Source organism: Onychomys torridus, chromosome 8, assembly GCF_903995425.1.
Source record: "Onychomys torridus chromosome 8, mOncTor1.1, whole genome shotgun sequence".
Lineage (NCBI taxonomy): Eukaryota > Metazoa > Chordata > Mammalia > Rodentia > Cricetidae > Onychomys > Onychomys torridus.
Window position 1 is genome coordinate 57,096,377 of NC_050450.1, and position 10,263 is coordinate 57,106,639.

Here is a 10,263-nt window from a genome sequence, read left to right on the forward strand (position 1 = left end):
ACAATCCCTGTCTCCTCTAATGCACTGCATAAGGTCTTTTCCCAAAGTGTCCCAAAAACTGTGATAAATTTGAATCTATTTAACAAGGGCCAGAGAGTGCACTCCACAGTTAAGAGCATTTGCTGCTCTTCCAGAGGACCAGGGTTCGATTCCTAGCATGGACATAGCAGCTCCTTCTGGTCTCTGTGGGCACCAGGCATGCTAGTAGTGCATGCAGGCAAAATACCCATATACATGAAATCACTGAAAAACAAAAACAAGGCTGGGCGGCCGTGGCACACGCCTTTAATCCCAGCACCCGGGAGGCAGAGCCAGCTGGATCTCTGTGAGTTGGAGGCCATCTTGGTCTACAGAGCGAGATGTAGGATAGGCACCTAAACTACACAGAGAAACCCTGTCTTGGAGGAAAAAAAAATGAAAATAAGAACAAATACTCCTTGGAGCTGGGAATATAGGTCAGTGGTAGAGCATTTAGCTAGCATGTATCAGCCCTGGGTTTCATCCTTATTATAATAAACAAACAAATAAATCCAACCCTGGCCCCAAACTTAATTATTTCAATACTGGCAACCATGTGTCAATGGGGAACTCAAATGTCTAATATAAAAGGCAATAAATTGTAGATTTTTAGAATGTTACAAAGACCAGAGACAGCATAAGGAGCAAAGTCCCACTGTGCTGCTGACACTATCTTCCACAAGAAACCAATGAAGAGAATTAAAGGCTAATCTCTCTAGTTAGTTCCTCGTTATAAATAAGATCTTCCTTATCACTTGAAATAAATGACCTGGAAGGCACAGGCTGAAGAACATAGCAGTTCCAACGCAAGACTGCAATGAAGTCCCATGATAAAGCCTAGGCCAATAGCCCAGAGTGGCTCAAATATTGAGATGGCTCTGAAAACAGGGAGGAAAAAAAAAAATCACACAGTATAGGTACTATGACTACAAAGCTGTTTAAATATGCAAAGTAAAAGTGCTTACTCTTTTGTCAATTAGCAAAGCTGTAATTGAATGCTTTAGGGTCTCTCTCTCTCTCTCTCTCTCTCTCTCTCTCACACACACACACACACACACACACACACACACACACACACACATCTCTACCTACCTACCTCTAGAGGAGAGACAATTTAAGACTGTCTTTAACTCATGATTTCCAATCTAATTTCTTTCATCTTTGTTAGAGCCTTATTTATTTTTATTTCCTGTGTATGGATTTTTTTGGTCTGTGTACCATGTGTGTGTCTGGGGCCCACAGAGACCAGAAGAGGACATCAGATCCCCTGGAACTGGAATTGCAGATGGTTGTTATGTGGTCACGTAGGTGCTGGGAACTGAGCCCAGGTCCTCTGGAAGAGCAATCAGTGCTCTTAACCACTAAACCATCTCTCCAGCCCACAAATCTAAAATTTTTAACTCAATAGATTACATTTTTTTTTCCAGAGCTGAGGACTGAACCCAGGGCTTTGCACTTGCTAGGGAAGCATTGTACCACTGAGCTAAATCCCCAACCCCTACATATTATTTTTAAACAACTGGGATAAGTCCATTAACCATAGCCATCAACAAACTTTCTATTTTCACCCTTGAATGTATTCTAAATTTTGTATGTTGCTTCCAGGATTTAATATGTAAGTCTGTGTTCTCCATTTTGCACCCTGTCTGATCTTGGTAGACACTGATGATAATGACCTAGTCTTGCTGTTCCCCTAGGTGAGTATTTTAGCCTATTCAGCAGCCATTTCAAGCCTCTACTTTTCTGCCATACTTTAACTGCTCTTAGATTACACGTATCTTTGAACCAGTGCTACATTTGAGTACTGACATTTTACTCACCAGCAGGGACATTTCCTTTTGAGTTTTCTATACTTTTGTTACTATGCAACATTTGCTATTATTGTTGATTGTGTGTACCAAGGACCAGTGTCCTCATGGGCATTTCTAGTGGCTGCTAATGCCTTCCTGGACAGCTAAATTTATTTTAATGTATGGTGTTTGAATGTGGAACCAATCTTTCTACAAATAAGTTCCGAATCAGTTTTATCTATAAATTTTATTCACTTGCCCATTCACTTTTCTGTGTGGAGGTTGTTTTTGTTGTTTGAACTCTGATATACAATATAAAGGGACCCACTGGTGGCTACTGCTTTGAAGAGCATTCAGCTCAGCAATGGTCCCTGGGGAAGAACATTGTTTACACTTCTGCACATGCTCTAAACTATGATTTGTCTCCAACTTTTGGTCTTAAGTAGGGGCATATTATTTTCCTATTTCCTTAAGTTACACAGAAAACATAAAACGTTGTATATATCAACAGACTACCATGTAATGTTTGATATATGAATACACTGCATGCTACTCTCCTCCATCAATTATCAGCCCTCTCTAGTGAAAACTTTCAAAATCTTTCCAGCAGCTCTTCAAAATTTACAATCCAGAATTACTGTCTAAAGCTATATATTCCTTTATATTATTTTTGTGTCCTTCTGTGTATGTTCATGTGGGGGTGAGGCACGAGGCATGTTTATAAGCAGATTTGCATGCATTTGTGTGCATGTATGTAGAGGCCAGAGTACAAGCTCAGATGTCACTCCTCATGAATGCTATCTACTTTCTGAGTTTTGTTTGGTGGTTGGTTGGTTTTGGTACTGGACTAAAATTTACCTATTGGGCTACACTGGCTAGCCAGCAAGCACCAGTGATCCACCTGTTTCTGTGCATGTGCATGTAAGCAGAAGTGTGTGTGTGTGTGTGTGTGTGTGTGTGTGTGTGCGCGCGCGCGCGCGCACACACACACAGTGCTGAGATTATAAGCTCCCATGACCACGCCTGGATTTTTTACATGGGTTCTGAGAACTGAACTCAGTCCTTGCAAGCACATTACCAACTAAGCAGCTGCTCCCCAGTCCAAAAGGATGTATTAATATAACCACCAACTTTTCCTCTCAGTATCCCCTGATGACACAGATTGGTTTTGTAGAGTTGTCTTCAAGGTGTTTGTTTTGTTTTTTGAGACAGGGTCTCACTAGACAGCCCTAGCTGGCCTCAGTAAACCAGGCTGTCCTCAAACTCAGAGATCCACCTTCCTCTACTCTGCCTCCTAAGTGCTGGGATTCAGTCTTGAAGATGCAGGTTTTAAGTAGTCTTTGCACACAGCTTCTTGAAAATACAGTTTTAGCTGTTCTATCATCTTTGTCCCAGTACTTCAGTATCAAATAATTCTAGCAAATTTCTAATGCTTTTACTCCACACGTGCTTCTCAATTTTCTTGATAAATCTTGGGTGAACTGAATGTTCACCATGATTTTTCTAGTTAACAAGCTAATCGCACAGCTTACTTTTGGCCCTTCAAGACATACCATTACCTATGCTAGAATTTTTTTAAATTCTTTTATTTAATGATCATCATTAAACCTGGTGTGGCAGTGGATGCTTGTAATTCCAGCACTGAAGAGACAGAGGAAAGAGGACCCAGAGAGACAGGAAGGTCAACACAAATTTGAGGCCAGCCTCAATTACACACCAAGGTTCATGTCAACCAGAGCTACACAGTAAGACACCGTTTCAAAAAAAATTTTTTAATCCAGAACAAAACAACCCAAATTAAGAACATCTAATCAAAGCCAAGTGGTGGTGGCACATACCTTTAATCCCAGCACTTAGGAGGCAGAGGTAGGCAGGTCTCCATGAGTTTGAGGGCAGCCTGGTCTACAGAACGAGTTCCAAAACAGGCTCCAAAGCTACAGAGAGAAACCCGGCCTCGAAAGAACAAAAAAGAACATCTAATCTCTAGATGTCAGAGGAGAGCTAAAGATGTGGCTCCGCTGGTAAAGCACTTGCCTAGCATAGCACATAGGAAGCCCTGGGTTCAACCCCAGCACTGCATAAAGCAGCAGGGTACATCTGTAATCACAGCCTTCAGTACATAGAGGCAGGAGGATCAGAAGTTTAAGGTCATCCTTGGCAACATGGCAAGCTGGAGGCTCAGCCTAAGCTACATGAGACTCTTTCCAAAAAAAGAAGTTTAAAAAAAATTCTGGGAATAGAGATGGCCATGGTCAAGAGCACTTGCTGTTCTTCCAGAGGGCCAGAGTCAGGTCCCAGCACCCACATCAGGTGGCTCACAACCGTCTATAGCTCCATCTCCAGGGGATCAGACCTCTGTGGGCACTGCATTCACATGAGCATACCCAGATGCAGACACACACCTAAACAGAATTAAATACAATAACTCTTAAAAGAACAAGTCAAAGGGGGCTGAAGAGATGCTTCAGTGGTTAAGAGCACTTGCTGCTCTTGCAAAAGACTAGAATTTGGTACCCAGCATACACATCAAGCAGCTCACAACCCCCTGTACCTCTAGCTCCTCTGCTGGCCTCTGTAGCTACCCACATTCTCACACACACACACAATTTTACAAAGAAAATTAAGCCAGAATATCAGCATACAAAGTGCTTACTTAAAAACCCAAAGCCAAACTACACACTATCTGGATGACCGTGAGATTATCCTGCTACTCAGTACCTCACTTCCTCACCTATAAAACAGAAAACGAGGTGTGTTTTTAAGATTGAATTACTTTTTGTACACCACTTGGAACAGAGTCTGGTGCATAGCGAACACAGCATAAACGTTAATTCAGTTATAAGAAGCTAGTGGGCCAGGAGTGGACTATAAAGTTAGACTAGACTACAGGTAAACAGACTTCCAAATTTAAAAACACATATGATTCCTCAAAAGCATTTCATTACAGAAAGATCCCTGAAACTTCTCTCCTGGAATATGCTTTATGAGCTAGATTAAAAACCAAGCAGGAGCTCCTACCCTTCAGTCACACTCTGTTGCTTCTTGCCTGGCAGTACCAGCTTTAACCCACTACACCTGTTCATCAATTTTATCCTTCCAAAAATCAGGTTCTTTAGAATACCAAACAGGGGCTGGAGAGATGGCTCAGAAGTTAAGAGCACCGACCGCTCTTCCAAAGGTCCTGAGTTCAATTCCCAGCACCCACATGGTGGCTCACAACCATCTGTAATGAGATCTGGCACCCTCTTCTATGAACATAGGTAAGTAAGTAAGTAAGTAAGTAAATAAATAAATAAATAAATAAATAAATAAATAAATAAATAAGTAGAATATTTAGAATAGCAAAATAGAGGCCAGGCAGTGGTGGTGCCCGCCTTTATTCCCAGCACTCAGGAGGCAGAGGCAGGCAGGTCTCTGAGTTCAAGGCCAGCCTGGTCTCCAGAGCGAGTTCCGGGAAAGGCCCCAAAACTACACAGAGAAACTCTATGTCAAAAAACAAAAATAAAAGACTGACAGACAGACAGGTAGGTAGGTAGGTAGATAAATAAATAAATAACAAAATGTGCTACCACTGCAGATAACCCCAATACTGTTTGAGAGACTGCAGAGACGGTGTGGAGTGTGCCCCAGTTACACTGGGCGGATGTGTTCACTGTCATTTGAGATTATGTGAGTGGAGAAAGTTAAGGCTGCACAAAGTTAGCCAATGTCAATTTTTCACTGCTTTAAAAAACTGCTCAAATGGCCCATCTATATCTTCTGGAGCTGCAATGCAGGCAGACAAGTATTCTCTGCTCCTCTCAATCTTTCCTTAATACTATGTCTCACATGGAGTTTGAGCCTCAAAATTACAACTTTTACATCAGACATTATCCAACTCTGTATGACTTTCGGAAGTCTAACAACTGACAATTAACTCACTTGGCTTTTAAACAGCCTACCCAACATACCTTACTGGCAAAGACACTCTGTACAGCACTAAGAAAAACTATTTTACATGTTAGATTATTAACATGTGCAGAATGGAGTAGGTACCATCAAAACTTTTCTCTCTTAGGAAGTGTCTAAAAATAATTTTAACTTTAGTCCTCAGTCCTTAGATTTATTTTAGCCTGGCTTAAAATACAAATGAAAATAAGTTGTGTTGGTCTCATGAAAGCATATTCAGGTTTGTTTTTGTTTCAAATGCTCTGTCTTCAACTTATCTAATTCAAAACAGCGCCACTGCAGATTTAGCAACTTCTACTGAGATTAGGTCCATCTCTAACTGTAGCTGAAAGTTGTCTTTGTTCTTATGCATTCCTAGTCTAAATAAAGATTTTAGCAACAATTCTGAAGAGACACCCCCAACCCTGTCTCTTTTGGCTTCTGGGCTTCATGCTGAGTTTTACCCTATCAACGCTCTCATTGGGCAGACACTGCCCTATCTATCTCAAGTGTGGTGAAAGCAACATTACTTGTCAGACTAATAAACAGCCACTCAGGAAGGAGCAAGCTCCAGGTAACAGTTTTCTAATAACCGAATGGTTGCTGTTGTTTTTTTAATCAACTTACTCGAAAATAAATAAGTCACCTCCTAACTTCTGGTATTATCTTTGACAAGCCCAATGTTCTGGCCTCTTTCTGGCTGAAGAAGGAAAAGGAAAACAGAAACCGGACCCCTGAGCCTAAAAAGGTAAACTCTGACCCAAGATGAGCTTTTCACCAGTTGATGGAACCCAAGTAAAAATCACTTAATTGCCCCTGTATCTGGACTCAATTTCCCCATCCATCAAAGAGTGACTTACAGAATCCGTCACAAGTGCCAACAACAAATGTTTACAAACAATACAGGAATGGACCGTAATAATGAAAAGAACCCTCACTCGCCTTAAACTTAAGGAGTTATAGTTACCTCATCGTTTCCCAGAGAGAAATAAGAGGCGAGCCCAAGCAACCGGAGCCGGTTGGTGGTGATACTTTCCCCAACTCCAAAGCGGGTGATTAGCAGGTCGGGGCGGGCAGTCACGAGACTGCCAGTCGCTGCCAACGCGGGCTGCTCCCGCTCTCGCCTCCCACGTAAGGGGCGCTGGGAAACCAAAACCCAGCCCGGCTCCTAACCACCCTGGCGGCTCAAGGGAGTCCGGGGTGGGTGGAGCGAGAAGCTGGGCGCGCCGCTGCCACCCCAACAGGGCCACTCCTCGGGCCGTCAGCGCCTCGGGCCCCCGGTGCCACGTCCCGGCCTCCGTCCCTCCTCGGGAAGCCCGGGACTCGCTCTCTTGCAGGTGCCCCGGGTGGGCCACACCTCCGACAGTGAGGAGGGGACAGTTAGAGCGGTTGGATCAGTTGTCTCCGGACCGGCCGCCCCAGAACCCAAGCCCACCCCGGCCCAGCGGGGCCTGAGACTCAGCCGACGGTCGGGCAGGCTCCCCGGGGGCAGGCCTCGGCGCCGCCCGCCCGGCTCGGCCCCGGGGACTCCCTCGCACGGAGCTCACCGCCAACGTGTCAAAAGCGCATGTTCGCCGCCGCTCGGCCGCCGTCTCCGCTCCGCTGGCCTGGCCAGGCCCGCCCAGCCGTTCAGCTCTGCTCCCTTCCGCAGCCCTGAGCTCCACTCCGCGTACCCCCGCACCGGGCTCCTCCCCGACACGTCAGGGGCTCCCAGGGTGTCGGAGGCCATTCTGTGACGCACGGGGGCGGAGTCGAGAGCATGCGCAGAAACACGAGGGTGCGGGGAGGAGCTGTGGGAGGGCAGGCGTCACACGGTGTCGACCCGAGCCCTGCGCGCTGACGTCAGAGCGGCGACACAGTCCTGCGCAGGCGCCCCCAGGCCCCTGCAAGGTTTTAGCCCTCTTCGGTTTTTGGAAGCTGTGCTGTGGTCGAGGGTAGTCCCCTAGAGTAAGAAGGCAAGCAGGCATCAAGGAGTACTGGCTCCAAAACAAGCCAGGAAAGATGTGCAACTGTCCAGAGAGTGGGAACGTAAATGGCAAAAGGGATTTGGGGAACAATTTTAGGGACTTTTGCTGTGTCATGTTCAGTGTAATTCTAATTTCAGCTCTCAGGTTGGAGACACAACATAGCCTAAGATGTACCGCCAGGTGAGCCCAAGAAACCCAGTTACACTTTTGAGTATAAACAAAAAAGGTACAAGATGGATTTTTAAGGAGAACCCAAATCGATGAGGAGCAGAGGAGGATTAGTGGGGTCTGAAGCACCTTGAACTAGACTGAAGTCTATAGGGTTTTTAAAAAATGATTATGAATTCATTGTGCGGTTTGTTCTGGCAGCTGTACCAACCCCTCCATGTTATTCTCATTGTACAAGAAAGAAACAGCAAGATGAAGTTGCCCCAAGGTCGCTCAACTACAGCAAGAATTCAAACTCAGAAACCATGCTATTATCCACTGCTATACTGACAAGGGAAACATAACACCATTTACTGGGCTAGGCCACGGTGCTAAGTGTTTTGCATACACTACCCTTTAAGCCTGAACAACCTATGAGGTTGGAATCATTAGCTCTATTTTCTATATTGTAACCTAAGACTCATAGGTGTACTCTCCAGGCCGGCCTAAAACAGCTTTGGAACTCAGACTGGAGCTCTGCTTTCCTGCTCGAAGCTGTGCTCTGTCTAATCAGATCTCAGGCAAGGAAGGGATTAATGAAGGCTTTCCTATAGACCCAGTGCCAAGACACGAACATTCCACCCGGAAGAAGAAAAGATAAAGGCTTCAGCTTTTATCCTGCCTCCTGGCTGAGGTGCTAAGAAACACACTGAGTCACCTAATGGCAAGCCAGGCCCTTCAAAAAACATTGACATCATCTCACAGGCTGCTGCCCCTCCCATTTGCTCTGGCCCTAGGACTGGTGTTTGTCAATATCTTTGTGTCATCCCCATCTTAATGAATGGGCTTAGCTTGGCAGAGTTCTCAAAAGTCAAAGGCCCTGCTCTGATCTTCCTCATTAGCCCAGGGGCTGGGATAGGGCCAGAGTCAGCAAACTACCCCACCTTCTTCCATTATGCCAATCAGTCTCAAGAAAAAGCACAAGTTATACAACCAGCTTTGTAAGGGTAGAAAAAGTGAGGACTGTTGTACCCTTCTACCTTGATAAAGCATTCCAAAGCGATTTGCATAGGTTCCAGTACAAGGTACTGAGCCAGAAAGCTTAATGTCACAATCTCTGAGAATATGCTTAAATACCACCACATCTTCCCTGCTCCAAAATACAAGAAACAGAGATCAATTTCCACTCCTCAAACGGGTAGAGGGTGATCAGCTACCGGAGGGGAGATCTGGGGCCAAGCCCATACTCCAGTAAGTGAGAACGCTGGACTTTGACCAATCACATATTAAAAAAAGTTAATTGTCATCGTCAGGGTTACCATTGCTATGATGAAACACCCAAAAAGCTAATTGGGGAAGAAAGGGTTTATTTATTCCATATCATCATTGAAGGAAGTCAGGGCAGGAACCTGGAGGCAGGAGCTGAAGCAGAGGCCATGGAAGGGTGCTGCTTACTGGCTTGCTCCCCCTGACTTTCTCAGCCTGCATTCTTATAGAATCCCGGATCTCCCGCAATGATCACTAATTAAGAAAATGCCTTACAGCCGGATCTTATGGAGGCATTTCCTCAATTGAGATCCCCTCCTTTCAGGTAACTCTAAATCTAGTGTGTCAAGTTGACATAAGACTAGCCAGCACAATAATACAGTGCATAAAAACCTGCTACAAAAACTTTGAGGAGATGGAACATATTTAACTAATCAAGTAAATAAGACACCCCGCCAGGCAGTGGTGGTGCACACCTTTAATCTCAGCACTCGGGAGGCAAAGGCAGAAAGGTCTCTCAGTTCGAGACCAGCCTGGTCTACAGAGTGAGTTCCAGGACAGCTAGGACTGTTATATAGAGAAACCTTGTCTTGGAAAACATAAATAAGACACTTCAAAATCAAAGGCTCACTGGGTTTGCTGGTGCATGCCTGAAATCCTGGAAAGTTCCAGGCCAGCCTAAACCATTACATAAGAACACCTGACTTAAAAAAATAAAATAAAATAAAATAACCTAAGCATACACACACAGAGAATACTTCAATCAGTCTAATTTTTCTATATCCCTTTAATCAGTATGTTTTTTGGTAATTCTTAAGGGTACAGATGAGGTCGAGTGAGGAAGACTCAGTAGCCAGCTGGTTGCTAATGATCTGCCTCATATATTCACCTGATGTCTGTCATGCCTAAACCCCAACAGATCTTCCTTTTGTTTCAACCGAAATTTCTAGAATGATTTACATGTTTGTCAACTGTGCCATGTTCTTCTAGTCACTGAAGCACAAAGCCTTCATCAAATCTATCTTAATGGTCCCCCTCACTGACTTACAATTCACTCATGTGATCACCACGCTCCAGCGACTTTCCCTTTATACACTCAAGTCCCTTCCTCTCCCACTTCTTTCTCCCTGCATTCCCCCCAGTCCACA

At 44.6% G+C, this 10,263-nt stretch overlaps 1 protein-coding gene across 3 annotated transcripts in view; it reads right to left on the reverse strand.

The window, feature by feature from the left end:
* The window catches only part of Ndel1 (nudE neurodevelopment protein 1 like 1), a 33,921-nt gene extending 26,449 nt beyond the window's left edge, over nt 1-7,472 (reverse strand). For 2 of the 3 annotated variants that reach the window (XM_036196460.1, XM_036196462.1), the window contains exon 1: nt 7,283-7,472. The gene's annotated coding sequence lies outside the window, so the exon portion shown is untranslated. Of the gene's footprint in view, nt 1-6,702; nt 7,260-7,282 lie in introns of those variants that run through there. The other variant, XM_036196461.1, reaches the window with a different exon arrangement.
* Nucleotides 7,473-10,263: the final 2,791 nt, after the last annotated feature.